Source organism: Gorilla gorilla, chromosome 18 (genome assembly GCF_029281585.2).
Source record: "Gorilla gorilla gorilla isolate KB3781 chromosome 18, NHGRI_mGorGor1-v2.1_pri, whole genome shotgun sequence".
Taxonomy (NCBI): domain Eukaryota; kingdom Metazoa; phylum Chordata; class Mammalia; order Primates; family Hominidae; genus Gorilla; species Gorilla gorilla.
In genome coordinates this window covers 114,203,150-114,223,613 of record NC_073242.2, presented here as the reverse complement: position 1 = coordinate 114,223,613, position 20,464 = coordinate 114,203,150, and the positions used below count along the sequence as shown (strand labels likewise).

The window sequence follows — 20,464 nt, the reverse complement described above, 5'->3', positions numbered from 1 at the left end:
TAAAACAGACACACCCAAAGATGCCAGGATGTCAAACATTTTGCCTATTTAACTCATGAATATGCAACAGTTCCTGAGTCTGTCTTGTGATAGTCATATGTTACAGTCTCTATAGACAATGTTTTGAAACTGTCCCTCCTACTGATAGCTGAGAATCCAAGTCGATAGGTAAAAGTCTTTAGCTTTAGTGACAGAGGTAGAAAGCATCACATGGTTAGTTACTGCATGTTTGCAGAACATTCCCTTGTGAGGCAGAAACAGTTTCCCCCAGGCTTACCAAATGCCCTCATGAAAACACACTTGAGCTCACTGGGGCAGCATAGCTAGGTATGCGGTCACTTCAGAAGTATGCTTCACAGTGTTTTGTTTAATTTTTATGCCAGCTATCTATGACCGAGAGCGTAGATTTCATTTCTATTAAGTATTTCTACCAATAATAAAAATCAATCTTTTAGGGACAGGGATATTAATAGCACTTGGGGCAAGACACTAAAGCAATGTGATCCTCTCTGCATTTCTGGAAACTATAGAAAGGGTCTAAAGTGCCATTTACTATCGTGTGATTTGCAGTGGATGGGATTGTTGTGGCTTCTGCGGCATCTATTTTCACTTCTTCCTGTAAGACCACCTGATTTGGCTTAGGGCAACCCCCCCTCCACTCACTGCCCCAGAGTTTTGGATGGGGCCAGTGGCCAGCGATGGGTATAGGGTGGGCTAGAGATCTGCTCTGGACAAGTAAGCGTGAGCCCAGGAATTTTGGAGAATACTGGACAGGCATTTCTCTGGGGTGCAGAGCTGGGGAGCTGTAGACCCAGAGCTACTGCTGGCCTTTTGAAACCTGACCAAAGCCTCTTTGAGAGTAATGTTGACAATAAGGAAGTCGGTCAAGAGGGAGAGAGATTCCTGATAGCCCCACCCTGACGGCACATGCAGGGCTGATGTCACTGGCATGGACTGTTTTGATTGGCTGGTGTCTGCTCTTAACTGTTCTAATTTGAATATTTCCCACAAATACTCAGATCGAGTTCTGGTTAAAACCACATCCACCCTTGGATCTCCCAGTCACGTGAGATACATCAATTCACTTTCCCCACCCCCATTCTAGTTTGAGTTAGGTTTCCTTTTTAACTAAAAGAGTCCCAGCCGATAGGTGAACATACCATTTGTGAGAGGTAAAGTTAAAGAAACACGTCTTTTTACCTACAAATTTGAAGAGGATTTTTTTTTTTTCGTGACGAGAAAAGTTGAGAGATGCAAATATCTATCTACTTGGTTCATGTTTTCCCCCTTCAAAATCTCCCTCCCTCCCCAACTCTGTATAAAAGAATGCAATGCTCATTACAAACCAGTGTGGCTTTGTCAAAAATAAGTCGGACTCAAAGAACCTCATTGGAAGAATGTGGGGTGGGAGGCCAATGGCAGAAGATGAGGTGAGCTCCCTGGTGGAGTAACCATTTCTGGTGTGTGCTGGATTGGCACACTGTCATCTATCAATGCGTCCATGAAGGACCCCAGCCCATTAGACGGAGAGAGGGTTGGAAGAATCCTCAGTGAATGAAGTGCAGGCAGCTGCTCCTTTCCCAGGTTGATCTGTTTGCTGCTGGGTGGTAGAGATGGAGGCTCAAACACACAGCTCCCTAGCTACTGGCTTGAACTATAATCCATACATTAGTAAAAGGCCTAAAGTGCTCAGATCATTTTAAACAGGGATATTTGGCCAGAATTATACTAGTATTTGAAAGCAACAGAGCTCTCCACCTTAACGTTTCTTTAACGTGGCTCAGAATCGTACTGTTACTTCAAAGTCACTTTGTGGAACATTTTTACTACTTTAATAAAAATCCAGGTGATGTACCGACAAACTTAATAGGGCTGAATTTTTAGAGAAGCAATGCTGTTTTACATACTCCTCTATGCTTTTATTAGTGTGTGGCAGCACATGGCAGATATGATGTTGTGTGGCGAGCTAAACAGAGAGTCTAGTTACTTAGAGGAAAACAATGTCTGTAATACTGAAACTCAAGTGGCAATATGGTCTTTTTCCAGAAAAGGATAGATGTGTAGACAAATTGAATAACATAAGTAAAATATAAAATGTTGCCTCACATCTTGCAACCAGGCCTCTTTGCCTTGCTGGCTTGTACAGGTACAGCACCTGTGCTTCTCCAGACCTTGAGGGGTGCTCCTCAAAACATGAAATCAAATGCAGAGCACAGAGCATGCCCTGATGATTCTTACCCTGGGATATTTCCTTCTCTAAAGACAATTAAGGCAATATGAGGGAATTTTTATTTTGCTTGCATTTTTTTCTTAGATGCATGCCTCATTCTCCAACCTTCCTGTTGGGCAAAGATCCTGTTTTCAGGATCTGGACCTGGAGTTTGGTCTCATGAGATCGCAAGAGCCCCCAGTGCTCTGGCGGCTATTGTAAACCACAGGTTCTCTCCTTTCCGTTCAAGGCCCTCTTAAAAGGTGCTGCCAAATTTTAGTGGTGCCTGTTCTGGTCTGAATTGTGTTTCCCCAAATATATATGTGGATGTCCTAATCTCCAGCACCTCACAGTATGATTGTCTTAAACAGGTAAGTTAAAAGGAGATCACTATAGTGGGCCCTAATCAGATATGACTGGTGTCCTCATGAGAAGAGATTAGGGCATAGACAGACAGAGAGGGTCTGTGAGGACACAGGGAGAAGACAGCCATCTACAAACCAAGAAGAGAGGCCTCAGAAGGAACCAACTCTGCCAACACCTTGATCTCAGACTTCTAACCTACAGAATTGTGAGAAATTAAGTTTCTGCTACTTAAGCTGCTCAGTCTATGGTACTTTGTTATGGCAACCCTGGAGAAAGAATGCAATGTCTGCTAAGCACCTAAAAACATGCTGGCCAGCTGGGTGTGGTGGCTCACGCCTGTAATCCCAGTGCTTTGGGAGGCCAAGGCAGTGGATCATTTAAGGTCAGGAGTTCGAGACCAGCCTGGCCAACATGGTGAAATCCCGTCTCTACTAAAAATACAAAAATTAGCCAGGTGGTAGTGGTATGCACACGTAATCCCAGCTACTTGGGAAGCTGAGGCAGGAGAATCGCTTGAGCCTGGAAGGCAGAGGTTGTGGTGAGTCAAGATTGCGCCACTATACTCCAGTATGGGTAAGAGAGTAAGACCTTTCTCAAAACAAAAAACAAAAAACAAAAAAACCAAAAAATAAAAAAACCCCAAAACACCAAACAAACAAACAAAAAACCACACACATGCTAGCCAACGTGCCTCTCAGCCATTAGGAAAGTTTGCTAATTGACTGATTACACTAAGACAAAGCTCCCCGAGGTGCCAAGATAAACCAATTCCTACTCTGTCATCTGTTACGCCTACCACAGCCCGTCTGGCATTTGTTTCCCGCTATTGTTTGCTCACAGAATGCAATGCGCACAAGAGGCTTTTATTCCTTCAGCCCACTTGATTAATTATGGGGCATCCTTGCTAAAGAATGAGGTAGGCAGACTACTGACTTTCTAATGGGATAGCTTCAAAATCTCCCTGCATCTGAACTCACAGATACTTCTAATTGGGGAGAGTGGAGAAGGGACAGCTTCAGTTGTCCATGCAGGCTACTGTCCAGTGGCCCCTGCCCCAAGGTGGTGGTGTGTAGCAAGGCACCTCTGCTGGTGGCCAGAATGAGGATCACTGATCCATGTTCAGTAGCCTGCGGGGCTTCCCCAGGTTGAGTCCCAGTATGCCTGTGGAATTTTGCTAACATTCATCGTAGTTCAGCCCACCGGAGACAGCCTCCTTCAAATGCTACACAACGATGATCGAGTCTGTCCATCACTCATTCCTTTTCCAGCTCCAGCTCTTCCCACTGTGCCTCAGGTGCCCGAGTTGCAGCCCTCTCCCGTTCCGAATAACAAGCATAAACAGCCCTGTTTATTGAGTGCTTAGAGGTGGCAGTCACTGTGCTAAGCGCTTCACACATGAACTTTAACTCATTACAATCTTCCTGTTAATTCCCAAGACAAGGAAACTCTGGTTTAGGGATGGTGAGTCAATTTCTCGAGGTCTCATGGCTGCTAAGTGGCAGTAACAGGGCTGGAGGAATCTGGGTTTCTGTGCTTCCAGAGTCCTCCTTCTTCAGCTCCCCGCAACACTCTTTTTTTTTTTTTTTTTCCAGGTTGCCTCCCTTGAACACACCTGAATTTGCCAACATCCCTCTTAAAAAGAGGCACCAAGAGGAATGCAGAAGGCCAGCATGCAATGCTATGGCCCAAGTTCCATGCCAGCAGTTGAACTTTGAGATGCTCTTAGCTTTTCTAGCAGTCATAAGGCACTTTTGCCCAAGACCAAGCTTGCAGTCAGTGAAAGCCTCCAGGTTTTTCGAAATGGCCTAGAACAGGTTTTAAGCCAGCTCTCTTGCTTTTAATCAGAGGTCATTTGGCCAAGTTGCAGCCTGTTGTTCCAGCCCAGGGTTTCTCCACCTAAGCAGATACTTCTAACTGGGGAGAGTGGAGAAGTGGCAACTTCAATTGTCCACCCTGACATCTGGGGCTGGATAATTCTTGTTGCAGAGGGGCTGTCCAGTGCACTGTGGGAACTTTACCAGCAACCCGGGCCTCTGCCCCCTAGATGCCAGTGGCATTCCCCTCACACCCCCTGAAATGTTCTAGACACTGACAAATGTCATCTGGGGGCAAGATCACCACCTTTCTATTATAATTCAGTCATCTAAAAATAGGCCATTTGTTTGTACTATTTGGAGAAATCCAAGACTCTGAAGGAACGAATAATGTTTCTTAAATATCTCTGTTCTTTCTACAAATCCAATGACTAGAGAGAGGTGGAAATAATGCACTGAGAAAGACATAAGGTCAGGAACTGAGAACTACACATCAAATAGATTTTCCATATGTCTGATGTTCTAAAATGCAGAGTGAATACTCAGACCCTATTACACAGGATGACAAAGTCTATGAATAAAATGTTTACTTCCTGATGGCAAAAATAAAATTATTCATTTCATTCTCCTACCATCATGCATGACCAGCTCTGGACAAATATAAATGGGTCTGATGAAGAATGTATTTTAAGAGGCTCCCTGTGGACGGCAATGGAATACTGGCTTTCTATGCAATTAAATACATGTTTACAGGGCGTTTGCTATGTATAAAGCCCATGTGGGCAACATGGTGGATGCAAGGATGATTATGATGCAATTCCTGTGCAGAGGCCGTGTTTCTCAAGTGGTGCACACACGGCACCCCTAGAGTGGAAAACTTGGGGTGTGCATGGATGAATGCTGAATGGACCGTACTGATTATAGAGGGAGTCCATTGGGGGAACCATCATGGATTGGAAGAGAAAACAGATGAGGGTTAGTATCTTAGGTTCCTGTGACTGCTATGCAAAAGACCACAGACCTAGTGGATTAAAACAACTCAGATTTATTCTTATAGTTCCACAAGTCAGAGTCTAAAATTAAGATGTTGGCAGGGCTGTGCTCCTTTTAGAATCTTCAGGGCAGAATTTGTTTCTTTGCTCTTTCCAGAATCTAGAGATGCCTGCATTCCTTGACCTGTGGATTCTTCCTTATGCGGCTCCAATGGCTTGCTTTTGTGATTGCATCTGCCTCTCTGACTCTGACCCTCCTGCCTCCATTTTAATTTTTTAATTTAATTTTTATTTTTTTAATTTAATTTTTTGAGACAGGGTCTCGCTCTGTTGCCCAGACTAGAGGGCAGTGGCATGATCTTGGCTCATCACAACCTCCGCCTCCTGAGTTCAAACCATTTTCCTGCCTCAGCCTCCTGAGTAGCAGAAACTACAGGTGTATGCCACCACACTCAGCTAATTTTTGTATTTTTAATAGAGATAGGTTTCACCATATTGGCCGGGCTGGTCTTGAACTCCTGGCCTCAAGTGATCCACCAACCTCAGCCTCCCAAAGTGCTGGGATTACAGGCGTGAGCCTCCGCGCTGGGCCCTGCCTCCTTCTTATAAGGACTTTTATGGTGAAAATGGGTCTATCCTGATGATCTAAGGTCGTCTAAAGACCTTTCATCTAATCATAGCTGCAGAGTCCTTTTTACTGTATAAGGTAAGGACTAGGATGTGGACATCTTTGGGGAGTGGGGGGTGGGCGTTACTTAGCCTAGCATGGTTAGCAGGAACAGAGGCCACAAAGGCTATGAATTCAGAGAAGAGGACACTCATGATAGAGAACCTAGACAGAAAAAGACAGAAAGAGAACAAAGCATGCTGAGGGGTGAGTAAGCCAAGAGCATTGGGGAATTTCAATGAAGAAAGTGAAGGGACTGCCTCAACCCCACTTCCAGAAACCTGAACCACCATGCTACCTCCTCTGGCTAATGCCATTATAATGAGGTTGAACCCAAGCAAATGAAAAATACATTTGAAGAAGACGTGGAAGCACACGTCTGGTTGACTGTCCCTTGCGGTGAGGTCCTGGGAAGCATTTAAGAGGAGGTTGTGCTGCAAGGGATGTGGCCATGAGCAAAAGGACGCTTTTGTCATCTGCAGGGATGTGTTGGTTCTCCCGGTGGCTTTGGGTGGAGCCCCTATGGGTGGTGAGTCTTGCACTTGATAAGGCACTCTGGCTTGCCTGTTCTTCCCATCAGCACTGCTGGCTGGAAGAGCCTTGGCTGCGAAACATGGAGCTCATGCCTTCTGGTGCCCTGGGCAAGTTGCTTGGGAATAATGGTCATGGTGGCAGCTGCTGCTTAAGCTGCTCCCCATTCCCCTTGCCAACTCACAGGAGGATGAGTCCAAAGAGAAGATGTCATTAGTGTAGAAGGAAAATAAAGTATTCTTGCCTTCTCCTCAAAATTCAACTTTCCCAGCCCTTTTTTTTTTTTTTTTTTTTTTGCCTTTAGGGTCTCTCACCAAAGATGAGTCCCACTCAGTTCACTTTAACTTCATTATTTCATCTCACTCTTTCTCCTTCCCTCTTTCTCTCTTTCTATTTGTTCACTCAATGACTTTTTATTGAACGGCCACCAGATCAATAGCACAGTGCGGCATGTCAGGGATATGATACATGGGGAATCTAAGAGCTGATCTCTGTCTTATAGGAACTCAGCCAGAATAGGGAAGAGTAGTAGAACAGGGGGTCAGCAATTATTTTAAACATTTCAATAACATTTGTTTTAAAGTGAATGGTAAAAGTATAGCTGGCATATCACAGATATTATTGCTAAGTTAAAAGAAAGACAAGTCAAATTAAAGTCAACTTAAAAGCATTCAGTGAATGACAGTACACAGAGAGCAGATAGGTTACAGGAGATGAAGGTCCCTGGTGTTTGGAAATATTTGGATACAGCAAAATGGAACTGGCTAAAACAAAGAAGGAGGTAATAATGGCCTAAGAAAGTTATAAAATGGAATGGAGGAATTCAAGGAGAAAGAGATTACTTCCTACTTACTGAAAGTGTTATGGACCATGCAGTATTTGAAACTGACCTAGAAAGACCAACAGGATTGTGATGGGTGGAGGCAGGAAGGGAAATATTTTAGGAAGAGTGACTGACAGTCAAGTTCTAGAGCGTGAACATGCATGGCATATTGGGAAGCGGGAACAGTACACCCATATTCTGCTTTCCATCTTGTATCCTTCTTAGTCCTGCAAATGTCCAGAGTAGATGTGCTGTTTATCCATTTCTCCTTCTTTGTGGGGACACCTGCATTTTCCCATGAGTTTACCCCATTCTTCATGTAGCCTTGCTGAGACTTTCCATTATGGTGCCTCTCTCTCCTATAGTGAAGGGATGAAGTGAGTCCGACTCAAGACAGGCCACCCAGGACTTAATATGCTGGGAGCGTACAATGTTTTCAGAGAGACATAAGAATGGAAAATACTTGGAGCTGATTTGTCCTGATCGTGAAAGCCTAAAAATATCATCCATTCATCCCAGGAACCTAGATCACGGAAGCAGCTTTTTCTGGCATTCCTGAAGCTTGCTTCATCCTATTTTTCTTTGCTTCTCTATGTCTTGTGTGTGTGTGTGTGTGTGTGTGCACACATGCCTGCATATGTGTTTTCTTCTCTTCATAAGGTTTGGTTTCCATGGCTTGCAACCAAAGAAATGATTGTATAGCCTGACATAATCAGTTAGCAATCACAGTCATTTTACAAATAACATGGCATTAAAGGGTTCACTGATTTCCCCATGCCACAGAGCTAATGAGCAATGAAGCTGGAATCTGAACTCAGGTACCTCTGATTCCCAATCTGTCCCCTGTTCATGCAGACTTTGGCTCTATAGCATTTCCCAAAAATGGCCATGATAATATTTCTGACCCGCCTCTCGTTCACAGGTAGAGTCTAGTTCCTGTCACCTAGAGTGTGGGTTAGCGTTTATGACCGCCTTCATGAATGAGTGCAATAGAAGTGACACTGTAAGATTTCTGAGGCTGGATCATAAAAGGCGAAAGAGAAACCACTGCAAGCTGGCTTTTGGGATGCTCACCTTTGGAACCTGGCCGCCATGTTGTGAGAGAGCCCAGGCCTCGTGGAGAGGCCACAAGCAGATGTTCTGGCTGACAGCAATCAACAATTGCCAGATAAACAACTGAATAAGCATTCAGATGACATCAGCTCCCAGCCCTTGGGGATTCCAGCTAAGGCCTCAGACATTGAGGCACAGAGATAGGCTGCTCCCAGTGTGCCCTGCTCACATTCCTGAGCCATTAAAACCAAAGAGACACGAAATGATGTTGTTTCCAGTCACTAAGTTTGTGTGTGATTTGTTATGCATGAATGGGGGCTGAAAGAGGAAACCAGCCGTAGGGCAGACTTATCTACTCTCCCACCTAAACAAATCCTTTGTTTTATAAAATTTAAGTTAGGATGGGAGACATAGAGATTGGTGGTGCTTGAAGGAACCCTGGGGATCACTTGACCCAACATTCCCTCCTCTTCTCCTGAGAGTCAGATGTAGAATGAATGGTGAATGCTTGACAGTAAGGTCAGCTTTAGGGTTGTTTGAAGGATGAAATGATAAAATGCACAGAAAAATGCCTGGCACTTAGTAGTTGCTCAATAAAGCTTAATTCTCTCTTCCTTAGGCTTTCCTGCTAATATCATTCTTTTTCTTTTCTTTTGAGACGGAGTCTCCCTCTGGCCCCCAGGCTGGAGTGCAGTGGCGCGATCTCGGCTCACTGCAAGCTCCGCCTCCCGGGTTCATGCCATTCTCCTGCCTCAGCCTCCCGAGTAGCTGGGACTACAGGCGCCCGCCATCATGCGCGGCTAATTTTTTGTATTTTTAGTAGATACAGGATTTCACGGTGTTAGCCAGGATGGTCTCAATCTCCTGACCTCGTGATCTGCCCGCCTCAGCCTCCCAAAGTGCTAGGATTACAGGTGTGAGCCACCGGGCCCGGGCTTCTTTTTCTTTTTTTAAAAAAGTCAAAATTCTCAAAAAGCTTGGTTGTCTAGTTTGTTTTCCAGGTGGATTTCTGGAGTCAGGTTTAGTGATTAGAGCATGACAGTTTGTATGAAAGCATAAAAGACAGAAAAAACTCAAAATCAGGTAAAGCATTGTCTTGGTTCACTTATTAACCTATAAGAATGATTACCTCAAATGACCTTAAATTCCTTTCCCATACTCTATTTAAGAATCGGGGAAACGTATGTTTTAGAAATGAAGTCAATATATAGAAAGATATAGCACTTGAAGTGATGAGCTTCAGTTTCACAGAAAACTCATCTAAGTGAGATAACTTATTCTTGGATGTTGCCAGAAAAATCTATAAGTTTCTAAATGATTGGAAACAAAAGTTTTTAAATGATTGTTGGAGTTCAACTCCAGGGAGCACTGGCCTCTGCCCTGTGTTGGAGGACAGCTTTGATGCTGCATAACAAACAGTGTGATTTCACTCAAGCTGAAACTATTTTCCTGAAATTGGAGCCTTATTATTAAGTTACTGGGAAAAAATTCCAATTGAACTTTGGAAATTTTTTTTCTATTATAGTAACATTATAGAGTTCAGTTTGGTGAAAAACGAGCACTGAAGGCTTTCAACAGTTTTCTATCAGAGCTTAAATTTAATTCTAAGGATAGTGACCATGTAATTGGCAAGGAAGGAGTACTTAATTCTTAGAATTGCGCTGATGGGGAGACACAGCTTTCCCTGGCATTGGAGCCTGTGGCAGCGGGGCTGTGGGCAGACTATATCTCACAATGGCTTCCTGGTGGGATATGGGAGTGGTGCCTGCTCTGAGATACAGATTTGGTTAAATCCACTCACTGGGTACACTGCAAACATTTCCCTAAACACCCTAAACTTTCATTTCTAGGACCTGACCCGAGTTTAAGCTTGTAAGGGGCTTGATGCATGGGAGTTGGAGAACCATCTCGGTGTTCATATTCTCGCATCAAAATGAGAACATGAGTGCATTTTATTGTATCTTTGAGGGCAAGATTGTTATTTTTGTTCATTATCTCTCTTGCGTTAACAACCTAACCTCACTTAATGAAAACCCCACCTAAGAGAAGACATTGAAAACACCTTTCTATCCCTTAGCTTTCTTCGAGGCAGTTTTCTCCTCCAGACCACATTGGAAATCACAGCTTCAGGTGAAAAGGGAAACCACTTTTCAAACTTCCATGAACACTTTTGAACTGTAACCAAAGTTAGGGATGGGTGTGATGTGAAATCTGGGTAGAAGGGTTCTTGTCATTTTCTAGATGCCAAGAAATGTCTTTATGGAACTTACAAAGCAAAAAGCCTTTTTCATTTCTCCATATATAAAAAAGTGCAATGTGCAGGGTTATCTGGATGAGGTTTTAGATGACATATTTTGTGCAGTTGAATGGATGTTACGGTGGCTGAAAAGGTTGTGTACCAGGGAGTAATTGCGAGTTCGTGCCTATTATGGAGTCAGAGGCCTGTCGGTCTAGGCAAGCATTTGAGTCCTGAGAGAACTGTAGAAAAGAAACGTAGTACCTCTGAGGGAGTCTGCCAAGAAAGGATGGTTTTCTTAGTTTCCTTGTCCCTTGTTTCTTAAAAAGTACTTTTCTGTTTATAAAAGTAATGTATGTGTTCAACATTAACAACTTGATAATGCAAGAGAGTATGAAGAAAACATGAAAAATCACCAAATAATTCCAGGAGCCTGAAAGCCCGCTCCTATCCTTAGACATTTTATTCAAAGTCTTCTCCACGTGTGATTTGTATAATTGGAATCGTACAGTTTACCAACTTGGATGTCCCACTTTTGTCACTTCAGTTTATATCAGAAACAATTTCTCCTGCCTTCAAAAATTTTAATCACTGCATATTATTCCATCATATGGCAACTCTGTAATATATTTATCCAGCCTCCTATTGTTGGACATTGGGGCTGTTTTCTAACTTTTTGCTACCATAAATAAGGCTTCAGTGTACAACCCCGCACATAAATCTGTTTCCTGAGTATATACATTTTTGACACCATTTCTGATTATTTCGAGATATATTCCTAGGAATGAAATTATGGGTATGGAAGAGTGTGACTGTTTGAAAAAAGTTAATACATACTGCAGCATGTCTTTTAGAAAGTTTATGCCAATTTCCACTCCTTGCCTGTTCTTTAAAGCACTACTCAATACAATATTTTTCCTTGGCTTAGGGATGCAGCTCTATTCAAAGAGATACGTGACCCAAGGAGGAATGCTCTTGTTAGCCTTGCCATTGGAACCAAGGAAACGTAGGCTCCATAGCAGAGGCAGACAGGATCAGAAATGCTGGCCTCTACCCAGAGGACTGTAAGCTCTGCTCTCCTGGGCTGCCCTGGCTCATCCCTGCCCCACCTCCACATGCATCCTATGCTAAGGTGGTAATGAGCTATTTTTATGCAGTAATATGTGTGCAGCCCAAGCAAATGTTGCTGTGGTGTGTGGTTCCCTGAAGGGGCCACTTTTCTCCCAGACCCTCTGTACCTTTGCATCTCCTATCATCTGTGCTTGGAAAGCCCCTCCCCACAGTGCCACCTGCTCAGCTCTGGAGGTGACCAGGGAATGCAGAAGGGAGCTAACACTGGATAAGACACCCAAGGCACATGGCCACCAACCTTGAGCATCCCATGGCCTGGTGGGGAGATGACAAGCACTCCTGTGGTCAGAGATAATTTTATCTTCTTTTTGAACATACAGGCAGGCTGAACTTCTCAGTTTCTAATGCAGCTAGACTGGGATAGAGGAAAGTCGGTAGATGTGATAATGTCACTTCTGGGCCTGGCTGCAAAACCCCTGCAAGACCCTCCTTGCTCTCTCTTTCCCTTCCACAGCAACCCTGGAGGCTACACCTTGAAAAGGCAGCCTCATGAAATGGAAGGTGCCAAGGATCTCTGAACGTTGTGGAGCAGAGCCATCCCACCCCACCATCTGCAGTTTGACTGTAATAGGAGTGAGCAATGTAGTTTTGTGTTAAGCCATTGAGATTTGAGGGGTTATCTATCACAGAAGCTATTATTACTTATCTTAACTAGCACACTCATGAGCAATTACAAAATACAGTGTGATGTAAGCTATGCCAAGTGAGTACCAAGGAGGGTATCCAAGCCTCTGGAATACATCAGATTTTTGTATTACACCCCAAGGAAATGATGAGGAAAGGTTCTTAGCACAAGGTATATTTGGGATGATTCTTGACAGATTACAATAATAGTTAATATGTATTGGGTTCTTTCTACGTTCCAGACACTGTGCTAAGAGCTTTGCTAGATTAGCCTATTTAATCCTCTAGGTATTATCTCCCTTTACACCTGGAGAGAATGAGGTCTGGAGAGGTTAAGTAACTTACCCAAAGTCCCACAACACTCAATGGCAGAGCTGGACATCAACCTCAGTGTTACTCTGCTGCCAGCAAATACGCAGACATTAGCCAGGCAGCTGTTATTTGGAGGGAGAGAGGGCAGAGGAAACAAAGTGGGCAGAGGCACAGAGAAGGGCTGATGTGCGAAATACCTAGCAACCCAGTAGCAGGAGCGCTGGGCAATTGGTGGGTGCTGACCGTGGTGCTGAAGTGGGGCTGGATTGTAGTAACGTCCTGAGGAAGAAGAGAGGATAAGGGCGCAGGGGTTGTGGGGTGGCGGTCAGGGTAGAAACCCTAGCACAGAGGCAGAGAAGAACCTGACACATTTGGGGAACCACCAGATGTTGGCAAAGGCATGCAGAGACTCCAGGGTTTTAGCTGTAGCTCAAACAGATATAGCTTCAGTCTCCCACACGGCGAAGGCCTGTTCAGTCAACTGTGCCGAGAGAACAGCTGTGCATGGGGTATGGCCTATGACCGGATGTGGCCTCTATGACTGGCACACAGGGTGCACTGCATGGATACGTGTTGCCCGAATAAACTGATGAAGGAAACATACAAATATATAATTTAGAAAAGAAATGAATTGGGAGTGCTGCATCCATCATCGGACTTCTTTATGCAGCCACCCGATGGCCCCATTTGGCTGCCCTCTTGCTTTTTCTGTTCCTAAACATCCTGACAGAGTCTCTTATCTTTTCAGGGACTGAGAGTTTTATTCTGGCTCAGTCGTTTCAACCATCACAGAATTAAGTAATGACAAAGTGAGTTATTATCCAGCCCTGGCTTCGGCAAGGAATGTAACCTGCAGCCGAGATCCCTCACTGCTGGAGCACTCACACAACTGTCTAGGTAGTGACATGAAAAATGTCCCTAGAATCCCCCAGCTCAGGGCCATACATCCTCAGAGTCTCGACTCCACACTTGGTGGGGAACAATGTTGTTTTACTGAGAAGGGGAAGAGGGTGTAATTAGATTCCTCTTAAATGTTACATTCATCCTTGTTAATCTAAAATTAGTAGCTCTTAAAAAAAATAAACACAACTCAGCTCCCCAGGAAGCTGATAGCAGTTCCCGTGGCCCGTTCAATTACACAAAATGAAACAAAACATATTCCTCTACTCCTCGCCTGCGGAATTAATAAAACGAAATATAATAGTGGCCATATCTGGGCAGTGGGATTAAAGGTGATTTTTAATTTACTCTTTATGCTGCTCCATGTTTGTTAATTTTTTTGTGATGAGCATGCATTGCTCATAAAAAAGTACTTCAATATGTAAAAAAAGGAAATATGGGATTACATTCCCAAAACCTGTAAACAAAAGAAATATATGCACACCTATTGCAACTTTTTAGCAGTTCACCTGCTCATTCTCTGATCATTCCCCAAGAGGAAGGCCATGTTTTACTGATTCCCACTCTGTCCCTAACAACAGTGCCTGGCACATAGTAGGTGCTTATTAAGCAGCTGCTGAGGCAACTGAAAAATAGCTATTTTTAATAGGGAGAAAAATGGCTATTTAACAACCATGGGTTTCTAAAGACAGAGAGCCCTTTTGGTCTTCTGGCATGTTTCCGTCTGTTAAAAGGGAATTTGAAGTTCTTTCGAGGTGGGGGCTGCATAGGATTGAATCTTTCTGCAGAAGGTCTTTGTCTCTGTGTAACTGGCGACACAGGTGACAACATGGATGAATCCCACAATAATTGTGCTGAGTAGAAGGAGCCAGACAAAAAAGAGGGCATACTTTATGATTCAATTTATATGAAGCTCTACAAAATGTACACTAATCTACAATGACAGAAGGCAGATCAGTGGTTGCCTGGGGCTGAGGTAAAGGAAAGGAGGGGCAGAAGGGAGGATGACAAAGGAGTCCAAGACGTTTCTGAGGATGCTAGACACATGCACGATCTAGATCATGGTGATAGCGTCAAGACTGTGCACATATGTCAGAACTCATCAACTTGTGAACTTTTGCATGTCAATCACATCTCCATGGAGCTGTTTAAAAAGAGAAGGTGCAGAGGAGAGGGGGAAATTGAAGAGAGAGGAGTCCCAATATGTGCTGAGGCTGGGTACATTCTGGGATGATGTGTCTTGTGAGAAATACAGACAGATGGGATGCTGAGAAGGATGGAAAATCGAGGGCTTTCCAGGGTCTCAGGTTGAAGTTGTTTGATGTGATGTGATGTAACTGCCCTTTCCGTGCCTCTAAACATCCTCAGTGAGTTAGATCACATGCAACCAATTCTGATGACAGTGAGTGTGTGTGTATGTGCATGTGCATATGTATGCCAAGGGAGGACTGGGGAGAAGGGCGACATGGGATGCCACAGGCTGGCACAGGCAGGAGATTGAGACAGCTAAGAAATGGAACTAGCTTGCAGAAGTGGAAGCCTGAAGCCAGATGTGACCTCCAGAAACTCAAGGCCTCCTTCTCCGACCCTCTGGAATTTGCATAAATCTTGGGAAGCCTCTGGGCTGCTACGGGGCATGCAGTCAGGACTTATCAACTTATCACATATTTATTTAGTTCTCAAAGGCAGGCAGATCCCAGCTGACATCTGGATGCTGCTCCCACACTCAGTGGCTGTTTGTTGAACAAATGCAGGAATATTATTTTGATTTGTTGACGGAAAAACAACTGGTGCTATTTTGAATATTGGCAACAGGAGGCAGAATGATGATGAATGGGCTGCCACTGGGGCTTAGGTCACCTTTCATCTGGTTAGCATGTTGCACAATGCCCGTGCTTTGGGGGCCATGTCTTATAAGCTATGCATTTAGCAAACATTGGCCGAGGGCTTGTCACGGGGCAGGCACTACACCAGATGTTGAGAGGAAACCAGTGGATGAGATTCAGGCCTTTCCCTAAAGAGCTCGCAGCACAGAGTAGAACACACACAAATGAAGATACCATAATGCCGGTAGGGGTGTACCATGGGGGCTGGCAAACTATGGCCCATGGGCCAAATCTGGCCCTCTGCCTCCCTGTGTCAACACAGTTCTATTGGAACACAGCCATGCCTATTCACAGATGTGGCAGCTTTTGGATTACAATGGTCAAGTTGAGTAGCTGAGACAGAGATTGTGTGGTCCATAAAACCTATATTGTTTATCATCTGGCCCTTTATAGAAGAAACTTGCCAACCCTGCTTTAACAGAAGACAATACAGGGCAAGACTTTGGACTGAAGTAAGAAGGTTGGGGTTACTGACCCGGCTTGTTAGCAAACCCAGCTCTCAGTGTTCCAGGCTAGATCATAAGATCAGTTAGGGCTAAGCATCCTCCTCATACTGCCTGTGTGAGTTAGCAAGAAGCAGAATGGACTTTCAAGAGCAGCCCCTGTCTGCCCAGGAGGAAGCACAAAACAGATGCTCCTGGCCTCATCATCTTTCCAAGAAAGCAGTGTCTTGAGAGCCTCAGCACTGGGGACCAGGCAACACCATCTCCCCATGGTGGCCTCAGAGAGGTTCATCAAAGCCAACGGTGCCTAGTCAGTGACACTGGGAGAAAGTAAAGAAACAGAAGCAGTTTCTTCTATCTTTTTAAGCCCAAAGGGGAAGCCCAAACCAAGGAAGTGCATCAAATAATAATTAAGTGAAGATATTTAATTAACATTCATTCGCACTCTTTATATTAAAGTCAGTCCCTGATGGAAATCCTTTGTTATCCTTTGCAAACACGTATTAAATATTAACTCCGGAACAGGACACACTACAGTCCTGTACAGTACAGCCTGGTTAAAAATTGTCTTTGGAAATAATTTATTTGCAATTCATTCATTAATTAAACAAACATGTATTGAGTGCCTATTATTTGCCAGGCCCACTTGAAGACCAACATGGTCCCTGCCCTCAAGGGGTTTACACTTTAGTGTGGGGAGACAGGCAAGCAAGCACACTTGATCTTTGTTACTCACCATAGCTATGTCCTATAAAACTACTGCAGGCTGGGTGCAGTGGCTCACGCCCACCATTGGGAGGCCGAGGCGGGGCAGACCACTTGAGGCCAGGAGTTTGAGATCAGCCTGGCCAACATGGTGAAACTCCATCTCTACTAAAAACACAAAATTAGCCAGGCATGGTGGCACATGCCTGTAATCCCAGCTACTCAGGAGGCTGAGGCAGGAGAATTGCTTGAACGTGGGAGGTGGAGGTTGAAGTGAGCCGAGATTGCACCACTGCACTCCAACCTGGGTGACAGAGTGAGACTCTGTCTCAAAAACCATTGCTCTCAGGAAGAATACACGGTTAGGTTTCTTCAAGCCTCTGCTCACAACATTTTTGTCAACTCATCAATACACGGCCTTATTTTATGTGCACTTCTGCTTAAAGACACCTTCCTTAACATATACAGTTGATCACTAACATTGCACTCACAGTCAGCAGAGCTGTAACTCATGCCTGAAGGAAGGTTATCCTAACACGTGTTTCCTCTGTAAGGCATGGCGCAGCCTTCTGTGCCCAGAGACGCTGGACAGCACTTCCGCACGGTGCTCAATGCCATTTCAAACAGCAAAATTGTGAACAAAACGTGCAAAAATAAAAATAAAAATCATGGCACTAAACAGATCACAAAAAGGGCACTTATTTGTACTATGAGAGCTGAAATAAGAAGGCAAAGCAAAAGAAGGCCTTGTTTGAGCTCAACTGTGAATGTGCACGTCAGGTGAACTCAAATTTTTCCCTGCTCTGCACTCCTCCAAGAATAACCATGAAAGCGCCATGAGTATTAATGTTGGGGTGACAAATACATTTTATTGAGTGGGTGAGCTCACAAATATGGAATTCGTGAATAATAAGGATCGACTGGAATTCAAGGCAGAGGGAATGATGTTTGCACAGTTCCTGAATGGGAAAGAAGCTTGAGGAAGAAAGGCCGTGTGATTGGAGGAGAGACTGCCAGAGGAGCGAGAGGAGAGGAAGCTCAGCACCGAGGCCAGCCAGGGGCTTCCTGGGCCAGGGCAGGGGGTCTGGGTTTTACTTCAGTGTGAAATGGGAGGCACTAAAGGGCTTCATCAGGGAAGAGACGGGATCTGAGCTTCAGTTTAAGAGGATCACCGCAATGTGGATGGTGCCTTGTAAGAATGGGAGACAAGTTAGGGCAATTATTGTCATCTGGGTGGACAATGGTGGTGGCTTAGACAAAGTGTGTGTAGTGCAGTTGCAAGAACTGTGGAGATTCTAGATATATTTTGGAGATGAAGGCCAGTTGCTGTGTTTTACCAGTGACTAGGTAATCTATGTTTTAAGTATTTGGGAAATGTTTACTTTTTGAGCTGCAAAATGTTGCATCTTTATAACTTTAGGGTGAAGCATCAAACAGTAACCACTTGCCTAAAAATTCTCCCTGGCAGCTGCCAAGTCCCCACTCCCAGTGAACTCCCTGGTGGGAGTTCCAGGCGGATCCAGTGTGGGCTCGAAGGACGTCTCTTCATGTGCTCACTCTATTGGATCCCCTGGTCCCCCCACCTTTACAGATTTCAAAAGAAGCCCCAGACACAAAGAACATGAATGAATGGGGAACAGAGATGAAATGGGCCCGCTGCACATGAAGACCTCATCTTCCACAGAATTATAAAAAGATATCACGGGTGTTTAACGAACCTGCACACTCTACTGAGCATGACTTTTTTAAAAAATAGTGTTTTCTCTTGCAAAACAAAGGAAAGAAATGTTTCCCTGTTGAGAAGTTCCTTGAAGCCAGTTGTGGTGGCTCACGTCTGTAATCCCAGCACTGTGGGAGGCAGAAGCGAGTGGATTGCTTGAGCCCAGGAGTTTGAGAACCACCTGGGCAATGTGGTGAAACCCCATCTCTACAAACAAATAGAAAAATTAGCTGGGCATGGTGGTGCATGCCTGTGATCCCAGCTGTTCAGGAGGCTGAGGTGGGAGGATCCCTTGAGCCCAGGAGGCAGAGGTTGTAGGGAGCCGAGACTGCACCACTGCAGGCCATCCTGGGTGACAGACAGACCCAGTCTCAAAAAAAAAAAAAAAAAAGTTCTTTGGCATAAATATATCTGGATTTGAAATCCGTCTCTTTCACTCACGAAAGGTTTGACCTCCCTTCCTCATCTATAGAACAGGGATGATCACACCCATCTCACAGTTGTGTCCAAAGTATTAATGAGATAATGCTCTATCAGATTTCTAGACTTTCTATTTAGTTACTGTTCACATCTGCCTTTTCTATTTCATTATGTTTTATCCTTTCTTCCTGGTCCCTATTCTTTTCCCCTAATCATTTTAAACATAACTATTTTATATTCTAGTTATTTGTTAAATTCAGAGATTTATCTTCTTTTTCTTTGGAGCCTAGCTGTGGGTTCCCATGGGTGAAAGGGTCACAGTTTACTCAACATTGCTAACTGTCTTGCAGAAAGGGCACCTGCTTTCGCCTAGTCCACCAGGTTGTAGGCACAGGCTTGGCCCAGAGCATCTGCCACGCAGGCTGAACTCATTTCTACTCTTGATCCAGGGATCCACAGAGTCACAGCATTTGCGATCTTATTTAAGTTTACAGAAGAAGAAATAGGCCCAAAGAGGAAAAGGAGCTTGTGCACAGCAGCGCCATGCTGAGTCATACGTGAGCTGGACACAAAAGGAAAAATCAGTAACAATGATCCTGCTTTACTTAAAAAGCTGATATTTTGCTTATTATGAATTTTTGCAATAATTTTTTTTTTTGAAACTGAGTATCAGTCTGTTGCCCAGGTTGGAGTACAGTGACATGATCTTGGCTCACTGCAATCTCCACCTCCCGGATTTAAGCGATTCTCCTGCCTTAGCCTCCTGAATAGCTGGGACTATGGGCACTTGCCACCACACCTGGCTAATTTTTGTATTTTTAATAGAGACGGGGTTTCATCATGTTGGCCGGGCTGGTCTCGAACTCCTGATCTCAAGTGATCTGCCCACCTCAGCCTTCCTAAATGCTGGGATTACAGGCGTGAACCACTGTGCCTGGCTAATTTTTGCATTAGTTTTGATTTTTAAAATACTGCATTAAAACATCTATCTGGATGATTGAGTTTTTCAGTATCCCCTTAAAGCTTATGACCAAGATGAGGGCCTGGCTTGACTCTCCCTAGTCCAGCCCAAAGGGAGGTGTTGGGGCAGAGTGCCTTCTCTTGCCCTGATGGTCTGTCCAGAGCCACACCCTGCCCTCTGCAAGCCACAGCCCTGTTCTGTAGCATTCTTGGCTCTTCATGCCCTGCAGAGATTTACCTGGTTGCTGGCCCATGTCACCTGTTCCTGCTTTGTGACAGAGACACTCTTTAGTGTGGGAACTGAATATGCAAATGTTTACCTCTCACCTCATAAGCACCCATCCTCACAGAGGGCAGCTGGGGACAGTCATAACAGCAAGTCTGCTGTGGAGGTCATCACGAGCACTGTGGAAGACTCACACTTGTGGAAGGGTTTTGGAGTGGATGTTTCTCATTCCTGACTGCTCCCCATCCTTTATCATCCCTCATAGCATCCCAACCCCTCTTTTGGAGAAAACCCTGTTTTGTGCAGTGTTGGTGGGAGGTAGTAACCCACTCCCATTCTCTCCCAATGCAGCAGGAGTGGATATGGGACATGAGACAACTCCAGCAAACTGGATGCTCTTTGCATGAGTGATGTGGGGGTGAACACAGGTCATGTTCATTGCATGG

At 44.5% G+C, this 20,464-nt stretch overlaps 1 protein-coding gene across 3 annotated transcripts in view; it reads right to left on the bottom strand.

Annotated features, from left to right (window-relative positions):
* The window catches only part of CDH13 (cadherin 13), a 1,164,256-nt gene that overhangs the window by 81,954 nt on the left and 1,061,838 nt on the right, over nucleotides 1–20,464 (bottom strand). The window lies entirely within an intron of this gene.